This window comes from Micropterus salmoides, unplaced genomic scaffold (assembly GCF_014851395.1).
Source record: "Micropterus salmoides isolate LMB-PRFRI ecotype aquatic unplaced genomic scaffold, ASM1485139v1 Ms_hic_scaffold_1, whole genome shotgun sequence".
NCBI lineage: Eukaryota > Metazoa > Chordata > Actinopteri > Centrarchiformes > Centrarchidae > Micropterus > Micropterus salmoides.
In genome coordinates, this window is record NW_024040040.1 from 38,633,403 (window position 1) to 38,653,647 (window position 20,245).

Consider the following 20,245-nt stretch of genomic DNA (forward strand, 5'->3'; position numbering starts at 1 on the left):
AAAGGACCATTTGCGGGCATCAATTCACCTTGGTGGAAAGGCCCGGTAGAAGCAGATGCAGATGTGGAGGAGGTTGCCATGGTGACCACGGCGGAGGGGAGGGGTTTCCCTGAGGAGGTGAGAGACTTGCGGCCGCCCCTCTGCCCCGCTGCGTGACTTCCACCGCTGTTCTTCTTGTTCTTCACCTCAGACGCCGCCTTCCCGGCGTCTGCAGCCAAGCCGTCTTTGGAACCGCCGCCGGACAGAGCGGACGACACCTCTTGAAAGTTGGCGGTGGTGAAACGGGCCGTGCCGTCATCCAGCCGCTTCTGTGAGGGCGCCGGCAGAGAGGCGACACCTCCCACTGAGCTGCTGCTGTTGTAGGCCTGAAGGAGGGAAAGGAATGGGAGGGAGACAGGTCAGCGGAAGGACAAGACGTGTGAAGGATACACAAGAAGAGCTACAAAGGTTAATCAAGGTAAAGAGAAAAAAAGTCAACCAGCCAGCCTTGCTGTAATATTTAACTAGCCCAGCCACAATTCCCTCACCTTGTCTGGGACCATGATGTTTGGAAGGACGAGGGAGGGCGACATGTCCATGGTCTTCTTGTGTTTCGGTTTGTGCCTGTCCCGCTCCTTGTGTTTCTGAGCATGGAGAATTGGAGGGGGGAAAAAAAGGAGCAACAAATGGGTGAAGCTTCTTAAGACACGATACAGGAAGGAGAGAAATAAAGACAGACCTCCTACAACTCTTATTTTATAGCCCTCTGGATTTTAGGAACATTGGGAAAATACTGAAATATATGACATATCGGACCAAATATGAAAAAATAAAATACTCTGTAGAAGATTAAAGCCAAAGATATGGCAAAAATAAAACAAACTAAAGGTCTGAGGTACGAGGACAGAAGAGGGTGTGTGTGTGTGTGTGTGTGTGTGTGTGTGTGTGTTTGGTTGAGAGAGACAGAAAAGAGAGCATTGCATTTCAAAGGCTCAGTCTGAGATGAAAGCTTGGAGATCCACAAACACAAAGAGAGTGACGGAAGAGAGATAAAAAGGGGGCAGGAGGCAACAGGAATTCAGCGGGCTGCAGTTTACAGCAGAGCGTGTCTAAGTGCCCTGCGCTGAAACGCACAAGGTCTCCGTCATTTCACCCAATCATATCCTGCTTCTTTGACGATCACAGCTCAATTTACACCCTTGCTATCACACACGTGCCACCACCCTCCTCTCACGTACCCCTGAGGTGGCGACTGGGTGCATTTACACCTCACGTGCACGCCCGGCACCTTGAAGACTCTCTGCATGTGCGTAGAAGCAGACCTGTGCCCGTACACTCGCTCACATATGCTTTACCATGGACACTTCATGCAGCCACACTCTCGGTGAAAGGCGGCGAAAATATGCAGCGATCCTGAAAGATGACATAGGACCTGAAACACCAGAAACTGCCCCTCCCCCGGGGTCTCGATCAGGAGTGACAGTTTAGCCAGACTTCCTCTATGAATGGCAGTTAACAGACATCAACAGCCAAATCAGGCGGCAGCAGCTCCACTCTAACGTCTCTGCACGCTGGCATCTGCTGATTGTAACCCTCTGGGTTAAGCGAAGGTGGGAGAGTTCTGTTTGTCTGTGTGTCTGGGTCTAACTTGAAACTAAGGCTGTAACTAGCAATCAGTTTTGCTTTTGTTTTCTGTTACATAACTTATTCCACGCTGCCTGACTCATATTTCAGTATCATATTTTCAGTTTGTTCCAGCTTCCCTATGAAGCGGTATGATTTTTCCACTGGGATTCACATACTGAATGCAACAAATAGACATTTTCCGTTTTGTGCATCATTTTATACACATTTCCCAAAAAAGCTGAATATTTTGTATCTTTGGAAATGTTGGGATCGGCAATGGAATTTAAAGTAGAGTTTGGTGAGTCTAAACAATGTTTAGCTACGGGCCGGTTGCTGTTTAACAGGTTTTAAACCCAAGCGATAATTTTTTTATATGAAAGAAGTAACAGTTTAGTCTATCAAATGTCATAAAACAGGGAAAGATTTTCCCAGAGCTCAGGGTGGTGGTCGTCAAATTGCTTGCTTTGTCAGAACAACCAGCAACCCATTTGTACTGATCTAAAACAAAAACAAAATAACACATAACAATCAGTAAATTCTCTCTCTTTAAGAGACTGAAATCAGCAAATGTTAAAATAGTTACACGATTATCAAAATAGCCACGTTGTTGCTCCTGCATTGCTGTGTGTGTGCAGGGATTCAACTGACAAAATGCAGGTTGACTCTGGGTCTCGAATCATTGACTTTTGGAGAGCAGCCCTCATTTTCTGTTGGTCAACTTATCAACTTGCGGTTTAGAACTACTTTAACCGATAGTGCCTACCTTGCAAATTGGCTAGAGAAAGCGGATAACCGATGAGAAATGTCAGACAGAGAGAGCGACACAAAGTAAGACGGCGAACTCAAACAGCATCTACTGCAACAAAAAGCAGAGCTGATAGTGGAGAAAAGCAGTGAGAGTCGGAGAGGTAAATTCTTTGGGATTCCCTTGTTGTTTTTCATTAACATTCCGGAGGTAGTTGTTGATGGACAGAGGCTGAGCAGAGAGGGTCGGATAACACCCCCCCCCACACACACACACGAAGCACTGGGCGTGGGAAACACAACACACACACAATGTAACCCTGACACACCCTTATCAATCAGGTCAATTGATTATACAGGCAGAGACAAAGGCTTTCAGCGTGTCCTTTTCCCTCTTTCTCTGTTGCTGACCGCTGGCGGCCTGATCATTTGACATGTCCGAGAGCTCTTTGAGCCTGTGTGGGGTAAATATAAGTGGTGGCAGAGGATGAGGGCCACGTCTATTTATCAACAAACCCGAGCAATGAGCAACACAACAGCGGGCTGGAAACCCTCTCTGTCTATGTCAATGGCGATCATGGGGCTCTGAACTGGGAAACTCAGAAAGTTCACGCATAGGCTTCTTCATTTGGTGACAAAAACTAATTTGTTTCAATTTGGGCTGTAACAATTATATTCATTACCAATTCATCTGCCCTTTTATGCCCTTTTTTCCACTGACAGATCATTTTGTCAATAAAATGATGTTACATAGTGAACATTGCCCATTACCCCACTACCAGATCTCAAGTCGACATGTTTCGAATTGTTTGTTTAGCTCGACCAGCAGTCACAAAATCCAAAAATATTCAACTTATAATCAAATAAAAGAAAGAAAAGCTGCAAATCCTCACATTTGTTAATTGATTACTCACTTGTTACATCACTACATAAAAACTAACTGCACAATGTAGATAAGTGTGGTACTTTTCCTTGCTGTAATGTAAAGGAATTAAAATGAATAAAATTTTGTCATGTTATGTAACCACTTAAAGGCCTGTGCCAATGATGCAAAGAAAAGGTACTGACTGATAATTTGATACAACATGCATTTTAAACACTTCACAACTCAACGCAATGCCGTCAGGAGGAAGATGAGAGGGGAGGAGGGCTGTGGAGAGGCAAGGGAAGGGGGGGGGGGGGGGGGGGGCAGGAAGGAACAGGAAGTAAGGGGGGGAAATAATCCACCCTGGCCTGGCAGGAATTCCCCTGTGCAGTATCCTGCAGGATTTCTGACCAGCCATTGTATGTGTGTGTTTCCTGGAGGCCTTTTCTAGCCAGTGTGGGGGATCTTTCAGCCCCTGCTATAGTTTGACTGCAGGGTCCAACATGAGGTGGGTATACATGCATGTGCGGACACACACACACACACACACACACACACACACACACACACACACACACACACATCTGAGCCTACTGATCTCTGACCCTAGAATGTGGATGGAGAGAGACAGAGATGAGGGGGTACTCAAACTGATGCAAATAAGGCAGTATCAACAAAAGCCAGGGCAGAAGGGCTGAATAGTATGTTGACAAATACACATACCCACACCTAAGAAGCTGGTATTTAACGCAATGTTCTTATGATCAGTTTGGATTCCACTAATTACTTTATGAAGGAGCACATTAAAAAATCTTTGTCATATGTCATGCTTTTCTATTAACTACAACTCAAAAAAGGATAAAAACGGGAAGTCAAAGTGGCACAGCATCATTCATAAAATCTCTACAGGTCTGTCAGCATAAATATATGCAACATCTCATCAGAACATGAGCTTTTCATTCAGTGGAAGTGGAGCGTCATTCAGGTGACAAAAACAAGCGCAACGGAGGAGCGGACTTCCTGGGAGGTCAAGAGACACTTTCAAAATGCATCCATTCATTCTTTCTTGCTCAACCGGAAAACTCTAAGCCAATAAAATTCAACGGTGCATCTTCAGAAAAAAACTCTATTTTCATAATTTATTATAATCATATGATTTTTACACTTATAATAATGATAAAAACATTACTTTAATTGAGCTGATTTGAAAGATCTATATCAGCTATATGCGACCCTGTCATATTTCCATCTTTGGTAAATGTATCTGATATCAATCAGTTGTTATACTGTAAACTGATTTTACCCAAAACGTGTCGCAACAAGGCTTCTGTATAAAAACAGGCAGCTAATATGCTTCCAGTGTGAATTTTTTATTTATTTATTGAAAGTGTCATCAACACCTGTAATAATTTTTGCTCAGTGCTTTTGTATATTTGTTTTGAATCACAATTGGTTTATATTGTTGAAAAAGCCAGATAAAAACTCACACTAAACCATCAGTTTCTTGTTTCTGAGGTGGTCTAGTCCAAGTTTCCCTTGACTAAAATATTTTCACATACAAAAACACACACAAAAAAGCGCGGGCTCACATGTCAGAGTATGTTACATACTTGTCTTCGCTTGTTTTATCTAACGAGCGTCCTTTGCTTGCTGTAGTGCAAACCCTGTTTGCTCTAAGTGCTTGATACAGCTGACTTCACACACCAAACCCAACCACAATATTTGGATCCTGTAAAATCTTCACACTGATCGCTACTCAAGAAGGGAGTAAGGATGGATGCATTTTCAAAGTTCTGTCCAAACAGAGCACATTGGTAGGGAGTTTAGTGACACATAAAACTCCATGCTCTCTCTAAACAGCTCAACTGTAAAGGGACAGTCGTGTGTTTGCTTAAGCACATTATATTGGGTTCAATTCCTCTGCCTACCTGTTATAAACTAAAACGGGCCTGCAAAAGTTGCGGACGGAGTATCAATCATCAGAAGTCTTCATGACAGGTTTAATGTAACTGCAGGAGAACAGAGCAAATTCAGTTTTGGCCCTTTCCTCTGTTCTGACAAAAAACAAAACAGATAACGTCTCCTGTAAATTCAGATTTTTCGCAGCCTGTGATTACATGTTCTGCTAACAGCTGTGACAGATTAGGTCACACTAACATAGGATTCATTAGAGGCTGCGATCACTGGTGGGCTGCAGTCATACTAGCAGAAAAAAAAACAATACAACTGCTGCTGGGTCTGTAAAATACAATTTCAGCACTCGCTTGGACAAATTAAAAGGATGGCTGTGCTTTAAAAAGCCTTATTTAGTAAAAGTGAAGGACACACTGATATGTTTTGAGGTGGGACAAATTTTTACACTCAGTGAAGACAGTACGCTCAAATCAAGAATATAGCAAAAGTTTTTCATTTCTTTCAATCATCTGTATAAAAATATTTTTCCTCAAATCTATTGACTTTATTGATGTTTGACATTTGTCTGGGTTTTGGTTAATTGTCAATATGTACTATCTTCAGGTATGATAGCAGAGATTATTGCATTATTGTCTGACTTTGTTGTGAACAGAGTTGTTAATTGAAACAAAATAGTCTTCTGAGACTCCACTGCCAATATATTCAAAGACTGTCTCGTTACAGAACCATTATAACAGCCACTGAAAATGATAACTGATCAATGGTTTTACTGTGTATTTGCCTGTCCCTCCACAGTGTGAGCATGTAACAGTGTTTCTGGTGGAGTCGTAGTTGTGGGTTGGAGGCATAGACAGGGTAAGATCTGAGGGCTGTCTTACCTTCTTGTCCTCGTCTGGGGGTCTATCCATACACTGAGTGGAAGAGTCACTTAAGCTTTGAGACCTACTACCACGGCCCCTGCGCCTTCGCTAAAAAGGTAAAGAGGAACTCCAAGTTACTGGATGAAGTCCAAAGAAAAGAGGCTAAAATTAGACCAAAAAAACCCAAACTCTTATGATATTGAAAAAATTAACAAATCTTCAAGCTGCAGTAGGCAAAATTATTTCATTATAATTTAGGTTCAGATAACAAACGAACAATATTAACTGAAAGAAATGCGTCTGTGAGCGCACACCCCTTGTTTATTTCTTCTTTTTTTTTTTTTTAACAGGACCCGGTCTGGATAAAACAACAAATCAGGGTTAGCTAGCAAGAACTAGCCAATCACAGAGACTCTGTACCAACAAGGGTCATCCGGGTTCTACGTGTCTAGGTCTCTAATAACTCCTTTTCATCATCACTGGAGAGGCATTTTCAAGATAGCAAGAGCTGCCGGAGTGCAAGAGGCTGAAGAGGGAGGTGGAGGTTGCCCTATTTCTTCTTCACAGGTTAAGTGTGATTTATACAGCGTTGAGTCTACGCCGTAGCCTACGGCGTCAGCTACACCCATAGCCATGCATTTATACTTGTGCGTCGGTGTCTGCTTTGTTCTGCAATTACACCGCCAAACGCTAGTTGGTGGTAGCGCTACAGCGTCCACTGCATTTACTGTTGCCGCCCAAGCAGGCAACAGCTGTTATAGACTTTTCAAATGTTATCGACTGAACGTGTCATTTCACTTGGGTTGTGACACTCAAATATATTGATCCACCGTGTTATAGCTGCTAGTTTTTTTTACTTCAAAGCACGGAGCACTTCCTGTCAGCTCAGAGGCACCTCAAGGCTACCCAGTTGACCAATCACAGTTCTTACGATCCGTGTTGCCATGACGTGTAGTTACATTTTTGAGGAGGTACAAGTTAGGCTATGTAGTAGGCTATGGCGTAGGCTACGGCGTAGGGTATGGGGCTACGCGTAGGCTACGCTTTCGATTCGACGCAGAAGTATAAATCATGCTTAAGTGCTAACGGAAGCACTCCAGCAAATTTTGACGATCTGCTTCAATCGTCCTTTGGCTTAGCGGAGAGATACGAGGCAACAGAGAGAGAGAGGCGGAAGGTTTTGCACTGTGTACGCTCAAATTGCCTACTGCAGCGTTAAACTAAAAAAGGCTGACTGAAGTCAAGGATAACTCAAAAACAGTGAACAAAAAAAACATTGTCACGAGCATTGGTTAGGAAAGTGGAGGTTAATCTTATTCGTCACTACCCAGTGATAGATGCATGGTGGCAGTAGATATTTAAACAAAATTACATTTTCCCTCCACTGTAGAAAATACCATTCCTTTATCAGCTTTCATTGACAGGGCAAAGTCAAGTGTAGAACGACCATCAATGCTACACATAAGAAAAGGATTGAGTAAAACCCCACACTACCACAGGTGTGTTTTATTGTTATTTTAATACTCCTTTTCCTAAACTAGGATCTGAAGAGGCATCATGGGACACTTTTGAGGGGTCTTTGTTACTGATCTCTGCCCAAGCCGGCTTGCTCTTGTTCACAGTATCTGTTGCCATGGTGATAAACAACTACATCCTCAAATTACAGCCATAATGGCAGCAGACATAGATCAAGGCTTGTGTTTGTCCAGTCTATATTCAAAAGTACAGATCTATGACTAGAAACAGTGTTTCTTTTGGCCTTTCATGTAAAACCTGATGCGCCATGGGATAAATCCTCCTCTTCTGGCCTCACATACAGCCCACTCTGAGTCTGAGTTACATGGTGATCTATTCCCTTTTAAAGTCTAAATCTGGATTTCAATGCCAACATACTGTAAGTTAACATGTACTAAAATGTGTGGAATTTACTACTCCTACAGAAGAACACAAAAAATTCCTCTTAAACACGAGATAATCACTCCTCCTTACAGGACAAGCCTAAAAAAATAAAAACTTTTTGAATCAACTTGCGAAAACGTACTACTCTATCACTCAATCTTGCCTAATTCTTTCCCCACTGTACCATTTTCAGGGATAGATTTTCAGCTTTGTTACACTTTCAGTTCAATGAATACAACTTAACTGTGCTGTAAAGACACTTTTGTTTCTAAAGATCAGTTGTGTTGGAAGAACAGCTAGTGACAAAAAAGTTATGCAACAAGGCTTGCCAATTACTGTCACAGAAGATGTCTGGGAGACAAATGCATCTGTATGCCAACAAAACCCATTGTAGATGATTGGAAAAGTTAAGCCGATGCATCAGCGAGTGCATTTACACAAAAATATGTATCAAAAATATTCATACACGGTCTTGATGAGATGAGATCTAGCCAAGGAGAGTCGTCCAGACTAACAAGGATAATCTAAGTTTGAAATTAGATTTGGCTACCGACTGAGTCCAGTCAAATACCATATGTTACTAACATGCCGTGAACATCCATCAAGTGGTATTTTATGAAACCCACTCTGCTAACAACATTGCTTTCTTCATCATTGATTCCCTCTCATACATTCCTGTCATCCATACAACCCCATCTTAATGACATTATGCCCCAGTATCCAAAGCCATTCATACACGATCAATATAACAGCATGAGTCTTTCCATCAGCGTTTGTTAACAGTGCAAAATGTCATCGGTGTGTGTGTGTGTGTGTGTGTGTGTGTGTGTTTGTGTAGACACTATAAAAATCTGTCCTGTGTTTCCATCCCAACACTGTTCCAGAAATCCTAATAATCAAGTCACGTTCCTGCTTTTCATATTTTCGTCCCTCGCCCAGCTGAGTGTGTACATGCATACACCTTGTGATGTGTTGTCAACTGTTGGGAGAGGTGGAACAAAATCTGGAACCCAACAGGACATCTCTTCAGCGAGTGTGTGCTGAGAACAGATTTCCTCTGTATATCCAGTTGTTGGATTTGTCGATTTAGGCCTATCCTTTTTATTCTTCTCTTATCTGATTGAATTTTGCTTCACAATGGCTAGCTATCCGCATATCAGCTTTGCATTATGCTGGCTGCATAGTCAGTGCAAAGCTAACAGAATACAAAAGATGAGGCAGGACTGCAATCATACGCAAGAAAACGGTAATCTGTAATTTAGAAGCGAATGTCAATTATTTGCAAACAAATGTGCAGACTAAATAGACAGTTTTTCTATCTTCTTTAGGTTAACCTTTATCCTTTTTTATTAATAGCTCTACTTCATATTCCTATACCGTCTAGAAAAAGAGTAGAAAACTCTTCTCTAACAGCAACTTTCTGTTAAAACCATGTGTCCGATTTAAGCAAAACAGCACAAAAGCTACTGCTACACCTGGTGACCAAATATTAAAAGTGAGATGGAAACAGACAGAAATAAATCCCTGAAATGTTATTTTCCAAAGAATTTGAAATACATAAATAATGATTTAGCCTGATTAGCCTGGTTTGACATTAACAGTGAAAACCAGGCTCAGAGGACCCCATCCTGCAAACCCAACCTGCTGTGCTTAGTACCAAAGCACAAGGGAGAGGATGGTACGATGACTGTTAGAGAGATTAAAGGGATCAGGAAGGGAGGAAGAATAACAGTAGATGGACAGGTGTGGATGGAGGAAGAGAGGCAAGCAATGGGGAGGAGGGGGTGGATTCATTGGTCCAGTGAAAGAGGAAGCATATGGGGGAGAAAGATAGATGGAGGGAAAGGGGGCAGAGGCCAACAGAGACCGGAAGCTGACTGAAGGAGGGAGGGGTGCTGAGCAGGAAAGAGACACCGACGTCGGAAGAAAAGCTGGAAAAAAGATGTCTGGGTGGAGGAAAGAGCAGAGTAGTATGGAGGAGAAGGAAAGGGATGAGAAGGGATAAGAGAAAAAAAGAAAAAGAAGTGATGGTAGCGGACATCATTCCCAAGATGATAGGTATTCCTCACTGTGTTAAGGGTGTGTGTTCTGTCTACCTAGTCATCCATGCTTGTAGTAAGTGTAACAATAAAAAAAAAACAAAAAAACAATGCATATATCCTGATCTAATTTGTTAATAGACACACAACCTTCAAGACTCTCTCATGCATGTCCGTGCAACAAACCCTGGTGAATTAAAGTTAATTGTCATGTTTAATCTTTATAAATACTAAATTAAATGAATTGGCGACCCATCCCAGAGATGGACTTAACTATGACTATAGCTATGACTATAAATTATCATAAACTTTTTCTTTACCGGCTGGCATTTATATTGTATTTATTTTATATTTTTAGGATTTTATTGATTCATTTATTGATATTATTTATTGGTTCTGTTCTTTATCTATACAATTATTGGTTTTCCATTGCAAAAGAATTGCCTTTTAAAAATGTTATTTAAAAAATAATAAATTCAGAACAGTAATCAAATTTAATATTTTATAACTAACTGTTAACAGTCAAGTTTACAGCAGCAAATTTACTATATAAAATCAGTATCTCACTGGAAACAAATGGAACGTAAAATAAACTATATTCCTGACATCAAAATAGAAAGAAGACACCAGTCAGTCGTTCCTCCTCCTCCCTCTGCTACTGCTAAAGAGGAGATGGTTTCTCTCAACAAGCAGCTGAGTTTACAAGGATGTGCTAAAATTTAAGGTACGTAGCATCTCAGCTAAACAGGCTACAGACAGAGAGGTTTAGTTTTAGCTTGTTTATGTAAAACCAAAATACAGCTGCGGTGGATGAGACAGAGCAGATTAAAATATCGCTTGGTGCACATTCCTGCTTATCATACTGATGCAGTATCAGCCTTTTATTAGGACTGCTGGTTTTTCTGCACTTACTTACAGTAACGAGCGTAGTTATGGTTAACTTGTGAATGCTACACTGATGTCCGCTAACTAGCTCTGCATTTGTGTGTATTTGCGGAGCTCTGCTGAGACAGGAAGGGAGGGGCTGCAGCGTGATGGCTCGCTCATTCTATTGGCTACTTCTGCACAATAGTCAGTGTTGATAGGTTATTACTCGTGACTTGAAACCAATCAGCTAGTACTGGGCGGGACATTACGGGACATCCAGCACAGACAGGAAGGCAGCTACAGCAGAGCCAAAGGAGTGCATTTTGTAATAATTATTTACATCGGCTATCTGTTTCTAAAATGACCGATGCAGATTATTGGAAAAACGCTGAATATTGGCACCGATTATTGGTCGACCCCTACAAAAAAATTGTACATTTATACTGGCAAATGTACAAAAACACAAGATTTCTAATCGTTTAACTGGTACAGTGAACAATTAATCACCTTAAACTTCAAATCAAAAAAACATACAAAATGTCCTCACGTGTTCAGAAACAGGTTAAAGGCTACAAATACATTTTTCAGTTGAGAGGAATCATGTGTGAAGTTGTGGGTTAGAGCATCAAAAGACAAAAGTATGAGAGGGCACTTACCAATTTGCTGTGGTGGTATTTGCAATATCCACAGTACTTGACGTTGTCTGCGTCCGATCCTTGTTCCTCACATAACAATCCCGCAAACTGGGCACTGTGGCAGAGAGGAGTGTAAAAGGACATGAAAGGGATGTGAGCAAGAGATAAATTGTCCACATTTATGTGTAACATTGTAGAACAGTTAGTTTCATCACACTAACAAGTGGTGAACATGAAACATGATTTGCACACAAGGAAGCAGAAAACGAAGTGGCATAAAGATCCAGGTTTGCCCAACAGGCTGTGTTGACTCATGTCATTAAGATATTATTTACTCTAAGCAGTTAAACCACTGGAATGCATGAAAATCTTAATATCTACAGTATTTCAAAGGTTTCACGATTACAATACTCAACAGTATATCAAATCTACAGTCACGACTTGAGTTTGAGTGAAGAAACAATCTCCTTCTTTGTCTTTGTGAGGTTAATGTGATGTGAACGGGTCTCACCACGTGACATGGAAGGCCTGCCTGCAGCCATGTTTGTTGCAGGTCATACAGGCTCCAGAGGCTGCTTTACTCTCTCTGCCCTGGTCCTCACAGATATAACATGTCTACACACACAGAGAGTTTCGAGAACCATTTTAAATCAAAAACATACATTTATTATAAATTAGATTGTACATGGGATTTTGTGACATGTCTAAACGCATGGATACATTTTGTTACCTTGTTGTAGCGCTCATGTGGCACCGACTGAAGTACTATAGGCTCCATTGTTGACACGTTGGCAAATTCCACTTCCGGTATGTAGAGGGCACAAACCACATGGGCCCAGCCTGCAAAAGACACACAGAAAACAATCATCAACCTCTGCACAAATATGCCAGTAAAATGTAGTTTCTGGCAACCTTTCAGAGTTTACATGAAGATTTATAAACCCTCTGCTAAGACTTGATGTTTGTTATCCACTTGTTTGATCGATTGGTTGCAAGTTTTACTAATGTGGCAAAACTCTGTTGCAGATTTGAGGACTGATAACATGAAGCCTGTGATACTGCTCCATACGTTCCCTGCACAGTTGTAACTCATAGCTCGGGCTCTAAAAAATGTGAAGTCTCTACAAGAAATGCATAACTGACTTTACTACGCTTCTGTGCTTGGTCCTCTTCTCAGTGTAAGCCCATAAAGTCCAGTACAGTTATGATGAATGCTCACATACTGTCTTCTAACGTCTTTGTGATCATTAGTGAAGATGAATTTAAACCTTCAGACTTTGCAGCACATCTCAAGTCCATGAAACTTTGCCACTTTTGTTGTCAAGGTGAACCCAAAATGGACCAGACGAAAAGGCAACATGGATAACAGAGCCAAACACAACCTAAATGTGGTCTGGACCCATTATTATTAATTTAAATCAAATTTAAATTAAAGCCAAATTGAAGTTTGGTTACATTCACATATTGAACATATAAAAATTAGTACAACTTGCCTAAGTGTAAATGCTTTAATTAGCAAACTGGGTGTTAATGTGTGTAAATAGCTGTTTATTGAGCCCTAAGACACACACAGCTGCCTGTCAGTGAAGACAAACTGGGGGCGGTAGAATGACAGTGGGGCATGGTGGAGGGCAGCAGAATTGACGATGAGCTAAGGAGGAGCAGGAGGAGGTCAACAGGAGGTCAAATAGAGGTGGGAGTCTGCTGCCACACTGGAGGTGTCTGTTTTTCCCCATAGCGGAAACAAAAACAGGCTTAAACTTACAGTTGAACCCCTGACCTGCCTTTGACCGGGTGAGCGGGACAGGGGGAGGAGGGCAGAGGGCGGGACGGAGAGGGGAGGCAGCGGTGTAAAATGGGGAGCATGTTGTTGTTTTGAAGTCCCTCCAAGAATCTGGAAGAGGCCTATAAAACAGGACTATAAAAGTGGCACAGCCTTCCTCTTCAAACTAAGCATTCACACTTTTACCCCCCCCCCCCCCCCCCCCCCCCTCTTTGGAATATTTCACCATTAAAAAAATTGAAATAAAAAACAAATGAGACTGTCAGATCTTGATAACAACTTTATGCACTTCTGTGATAAACCATGACACCAACATAAGGTAAAAAAAAACAGGACTAATTGTAGTCCTGTAGATGGTAATGAACCGCACATACAGTGAAACCAAATCAGTACAACAGAACATGCTCATGATTGAATTTAAATGTTTCTGCTGTCACATAACTAATATTTCTTAACACAGATTGTAATAAAAGTACCTGTAGCTGCTTTTCTAGTGTACTTGCTTCCATCAAAACCCTGAATAAGATGGATGTGACATATCAACTATGTTTGCTATCATCTTTAAACTCCTGATATAATGTTATATAGATGATATTATTTACTGGCTATGTCCACCTAAACAAGACAAAGAAAGAGGCAAGCAGCTGTAATCTTACTTTCTGTCTGTCTGTCTCTCTTTCTTTCTTCTGTGCCAGCTATATGTTAAGATGCTGGATCAAATACCCATTTCAGAGTAATAACTTTGCTCTGCTTTGACACTGTCCCAACTGAAATAACAGCAACAACCACACAGATCAACAAGGCAAGAGGAACATACAAGAGCTGAGAAACGCACGGTAAGGGAAAGAGATGGTGAGAGAAAAATGGGAGGAAAAAAAGAGGGAGAGAGGGGTCATGGGAAGGGTAAAATAAAAGAGAAAGTAGTAAAACGGTGTGTGTTAGTGTTGTCCTGATGCCTCCCTGCAGGCCCGGACACAATCCCACAGCTGTGCCTCTCTCTCTCTCTGACTGACTCAAACACACACGCGCGCGCACACACACACAAACCCACACACACTGAATATTTACAGTCTCCACCAAGCTGACCTCTCGATGAACCCAGAGAGGAGACTCCTCACAGGCCATGCACTATACCCATCCTGGCCCGCCCCCTCATAAACATACACACACTCATAAAACATGGACTGGCAAGGACGGTAGAGAAAGGCAGCACACACAACAAACAGCAACATAACTCTCCCAGCACGCTCACACTACTTAAACTTGCCGGTGACATGCAATTAATGACAACATGCACAAGAGGCTCACCACAGACCTGTGTGTATGTGTTTGTAAGTATGCAGCTGAAAGAGAGATTCTACCTCCGTTGTCTGTCCTCTTGAGGGCTCCGTCTTTGTGGGGACACAGTTCACATCTCTGTGGGTAAAGAAGAAACACCAGGTCACAAACAAGCGGCCAAACTCATCTACTTGGGAGTGAGGAACCCAAGAAGTATGACAAGCATGTCAATGTGGGAGATAAACCCGCAAGCGGCCCTGACTTGGGCGCAAGGCCAGAAAACTCTCCGGGAAAACATCCTCATGATCGGCCGTCTAATGATGTTTCTTTCTCCAAGCGCGAGCCTGTGTGTGTATGTATACAAGCAAATACTTTACAGGTCCTCTGGCAATTCTTTCTGCTTCTATGAGCCTGACAGTTCGACTCTTCCTCAACTTACAAATGAGCTGGTGTTGCTCATCTTATGGACTCAACTGCACGTTACAAAGAGCACAGTGTGTGTGACCCGCACACAACAGAAAGACATTCTTGTCCATAATTTTGTCCACCATTTCTCCCTGTTGCATGCCAAGTTCACACCTCACAAACAAGTTATGTTGCTACTGCACCACACTACTATCTTATATTCACCTTTCTGAACAGGTTTTCAAATATCTTTTTATTTATTTACTACTAAACTGAAACTCCAGGCTCGATCTTCATGAAACCTGGTTGACGAGTGTAGCATGACGTATTGGAGTGGATCCGAATCACTTATGTTAACACTGCAAGACAGGTAAATTGTAACCAAATTTGTCGTGCGCAACAGCCACCTCAAACATCACATTTTCCGACCCGACAATGTACTTTCGTGACCTTATTTATGTCAGATTTCTCCCCTAAATGCATTTCTTAAACACCATGTAAACGAGAACACTGGTTTCTCAGGTTAAGAGGTTAGAGGAAAACCTAGATATCCTGCTACATTTCTGCTAGAGAAACTTTGCCTTGTGCACACACATGAATACAGCAAGTGGGCAGATCATTCCTAGCACCTGTATCAACAACTACGTAAGTAAATCTTGCCCTGACAAAATCTCGACAAGTCCTTAGAAGTTGGCCGAGGTCACATTAAGTTGAAAACTCAGCAACCCGTTCCAGTTTCACAAAAAGAACATGTAAATATGGAATCTCTTTGACCCACTTCACGGGTACTGCAGCAGTTGTTGGAAATGCAGCGCTTTCGAGGGCTGCGTTCCTGCCTGGGCAGAAACATACATATGATGCAGCCAAGAAAGCTTAACGTCTGCACGTCATAGTATACCACACACAGCAAATGGCAGTTAGTAAACTGGCCAAACAGCATTTATGATCATCTTTTATAGAGCGTTTTTAATCAGGTTTAGAAATAATGTGATGAAATAATGGTTACTGGTACAAAATACAGATCACAGGCTGACGGGCAGACTAAGCTCAAAGGACAGCGGGAGAGGTTGAATGCCACAGAAAATCCTGTCAGTGCAGGCGGTGGTGCCACAAAAACTGCCAGTACCAGGCAGGTCTATGCAGACCTCTAATATAATGTCTCTAGTTACAATTCTTTTGATTCTGCAGCTTCTGCCAAGCTTTAAAGAGATTTAAGATCAAGTGAGAGAAATGGTGAGACAACAAAAGCAAGCTTTCAAGTCCCACTAATCAGTAAATCAATGATATGATACTATTGCTCTGTGATAAATATTGTAATTTAGTAAAACACAATTCTTTTTCAGGTTATGTGGTTTAAAAAAGCCCAAGGAAGTATAAAGTTATATCGTGTATACGTTACATTGTGGCAAACCACAAATATCTTGTAAGCCATAAAGTAAGCCTGGGAAATATGCCAATATTTATTGTTTTGGTTTTATTACCTACTGTAATCACAGGATTTTGTTTTTAATTTATCTTAAAATTAGTAATAAACAGCTCTGTTTGAATAAACAAACCTGATCCCAAACCACCTGTGCGTGTTATTTTCACATGTGAATGACATTTAGAGTTAGATAGTTAGATTTTTTTACTGAGCAGCGACTGTAATGCTCTTCAACTGGACAACATGATGTGATTTTACATAGCTAAACTGTTTGTCTGTTATCATCCAGCCCTGCCGTGTAGGTTGCAAACAAAGTGAAGTCTTGAACAATGACTGCTTTGTGTTTCCTCACAAAACAAGTCACATATTCAGAAACAGCGGACAACTCTCAAGTCAAAAACCAACCGACATCTTCTCATCAGCACTTTTTCAACATGCATTGTGTTATTTTAACTAGTTTGTTCCAGGCCCCTTGAACAGAAAGACCTACATGGCGCTATTTTCTTAGCCCATTTATAAATGATAGCACTGCTCAAGAGCATGAGGTCCACCATCTTTACCAGATAGTGCTGTTATTCCAGGGGTTGACTTATAAATGATGAATGGATAGATAGATTGTGTTGACTCACCACTCGGGCTGCTCTCTCTGAGATTCACACTTTCTGCAGAACCATGGACCAGTGGGCACCTGCACGATGCCATAGCAGGCTGAAGAGAGACAACAAAAGACTCCATTTTATACCAGAATACATTTACATAGTGATAATGAAACCACTCCAAAACCGATGACACTTGATAACATCTTTACAAATATCACATCGTCTCTGCTTCTGACTATGTTTTACACCTGCCAGAAGGAAAACATGTGACCGAACACCAGTTTGAATGCCGAACTGAACAATGTTTTGACCTGACAGACTGCTGAACACACTGCTGTTGTATTTTATCGCTCTACTGACGCCCGACATAGTCTGCCAGTGCTACAAAATATTTTAAGCCCCTGGGACAACAGCGATGCATTGTTAATGTCAACACGCATAGGCATCGACGATAACCGGTAGCTTTGCTTTGTTGTTAATGTTGCAAAGCTTGTTGCACCGAGGGCTTGAGACTAACAAACTTATATTCTGATAACGTCGACTAGCGGCGAGAATCATCTCCACCCAGATAATGCAACTCAGCATACGGCGTGTTAATAAAGTAACCCCCCCACCCCTGCGCACGCTGAGACGCTGCCAGCAGACTCGCTGGTAGAGTTTTGCATTATAAATCTCAAATCTGAAACACAGCCTGTCTCTGTTTGGGACAGTCTGAATGGGAGCACAGCAGAGTATAGGTCAGGTAGACTTTTAAAAATTATTATGAATTCTCATTAAATAATGTAAGTCTCATAAAATTATGATTTTTTCTGGATATGTCAGAGAACACAGATGTGCGGGAGAGATCCTGATGTGCAGAAAGTTTTGAACATGAGCAGAAAACCTGCTGAAACACAGAAGCTATTAAAGACCAGGAGACCGGAGAGGACTCAGTTCCTTTTGATGTCGGTTACTGTCATACATTCTACTAAATTCTGTCAATACTTAAAATTTTAAAATGCACTGGTAAACAATGGTTTACAAAACACATCTTTCCCATTGAGTTACAACCCGATTTCACCGACACTTACACGACTCAGACTCTAAGTTGCTGTACAGGCAGTGCTACCCTAAATGCAGCAGCACGACCATAAATAGCCTACCTCTACACAATTTCAGATTATCTCTGAGCCCATAATCCAATGGAATAAAGAGTGATAATCCCGATTTCTGAGAACAAAACACCCAAAGGTTACGGAGTTCAAATGAAGAAACTGGTGACCAGACTTACAGATAAAACATCACATACCCGTTGGTAAGGATATTTTGCACACGCACACACACACACATCTGGTTCATTTTAAGAATTGTGGCCTGCTGATCCAATCACGTAAAAGCTTGCAATTTTATTTTTAGCCAGTACCACAAACACTATACGACTATGCTTTGTGGATGTTTTAAGCTTCTCTTTAAGTTTCAGAGGAGCACTCAAACACCAGGAAACAATCTTTAATTCATCTTGAATTGGTTCATAGAGATCGTGTTGTTATATTAAGTGCATTGCATATTATGTGGGATGCAGCCATACTCACTAGGTATATGTAGACGTACCCAAACTATGCCCCAGTTGTATACAAAATATATAAAAACCCTGTATTGAATATGTACATTCTCATAGGAAAAATTACTAAATTAAGTAAACTTTTAAATGCTACAACCTATTGTACTGTATCGTCCTAAATGTTCTCTCAACATTTATAGTGTGAAATGTGGGCACTCTACGAGTAAAGCACTGCTGGTCTCAATAAGGTCTGCATGATTAACCTAATCACAATTGCAACTGCAATCGCAATGTCGTCATGTGCAATTACATAACTGGAAAAAGTGTGCGATTTAACAAAACAGAAAAGGTGTGTGATGCTCTCTTCTGTGTGCGCTGCAGTCTGCTCATTATCTCTGCCCACACCCACGCGGGCTCTCGCATGTGCCCCTAAAAACAGATAAGCCTACTAGAAAAAATGATTTATGAGCAGTTTGTGCCAGTTATTTTTAACACCCTACCGTAAGCCCCCTCCCTGTCCAGCAGCTAATCATTCAAACATAGTCGGACTTGTCACCAGAGCACCAAGCACCTTTTGTTGTTCAACATGTTCAACTTTTCACAGAGCCGATGTGCTTGTCAGTCACTTTCCGTCAACCGACCAATCGCAGTCGGGATGGGGCGGACATTAAAAAAAACGTTTGATGCAGCAAATCATTAAATGTTGAACAATATGATTATTGACAAGTTAGTACTTAGCATTAACAAATTAGACCAATGTTGAGCATTTTCATAATCGAATCGCAATTGCAAATCGCAATATTATTATTGTTCACAATAATCGCAATACGACTTTTTCTTCATATTGTTCAGCAATAGTCTCAATTACATTTTATTTTCCTTTTGATTAAAAAAAAATCAAATTAACTCTTTTAGATTAATCACTTTTATGGGTTAAATTAAAGGCAGTATTGACAGAAAATCAATCATTTAAAAAAGCTCCAACAGATTAGAGTGTATTGATTCCTAAAATGCAGAATCATTGGACACTGTTAAATGCTGCTACTTTAGTAGGGCTACGTGATTTGGAGAAAGTCATATTGCAATTATTGTGGATAATATTACGATTTGCGATTTGATTATAATGGAACAAATGGTACTATGAGTATGCTTAATTATTATCAAGGAATGCAGGAAATACTGACATTTTGAAATGTATATTTCTCACCTTGAACGAAGTTAAATGAACTAGTAAAACAGATGTAAAACAGAACAAGGGGAGCGTGTTGCTCTACGGAGGAGGTGGCCAGAAGGAGCAAATATTGGCATCCTGGCTCTAGCCAAATCTACATCTGACCACTGCAAAGTCTCTATGTTTATCTATCTCTAGTTGAATTTCCAATTAAAGCTGTTTCATTTCTGTGAGTTGTTTTTATTCATTAAATCCTTATTCAAGCTTTACATTGGTCTCCAATTTGTTAATGCTATGTATTAACTTGTCAGTCACATTGTTCATCATTTAACGATTTGCTGTAGCACGTCAAACTTTTTTTAATGTCCCGCCACATTCAGGCTGTGATTGGTCGGTTGACGAAAGTGAACTGACATGCACGTGGCTCTGTGAAAAGTTGAACAACAAAAGGCAGCAGTACAGCTAACCTTAAATGGCCAGCGAGCAAAACACAAACCTTCCTTATCTTCTCCCAGTTTTCCTCTGTCTCGCTTCAGCTGCTGACGACGTCCCTCTGTCTCGCTCACAGACTGACGGGTCGGACTATGTTTTGAACGATTAGTTCATGTGATGCATGGT

At 41.2% G+C, this 20,245-nt stretch overlaps 1 protein-coding gene across 1 annotated transcript in view; it reads right to left on the reverse strand.

The window, feature by feature from the left end:
* shrprbck1r (sharpin and rbck1 related) overlaps positions 1-20,245 on the reverse strand; it is a 32,142-nt gene that overhangs the window by 9,834 nt on the left and 2,063 nt on the right. The window lies entirely within an intron of this gene.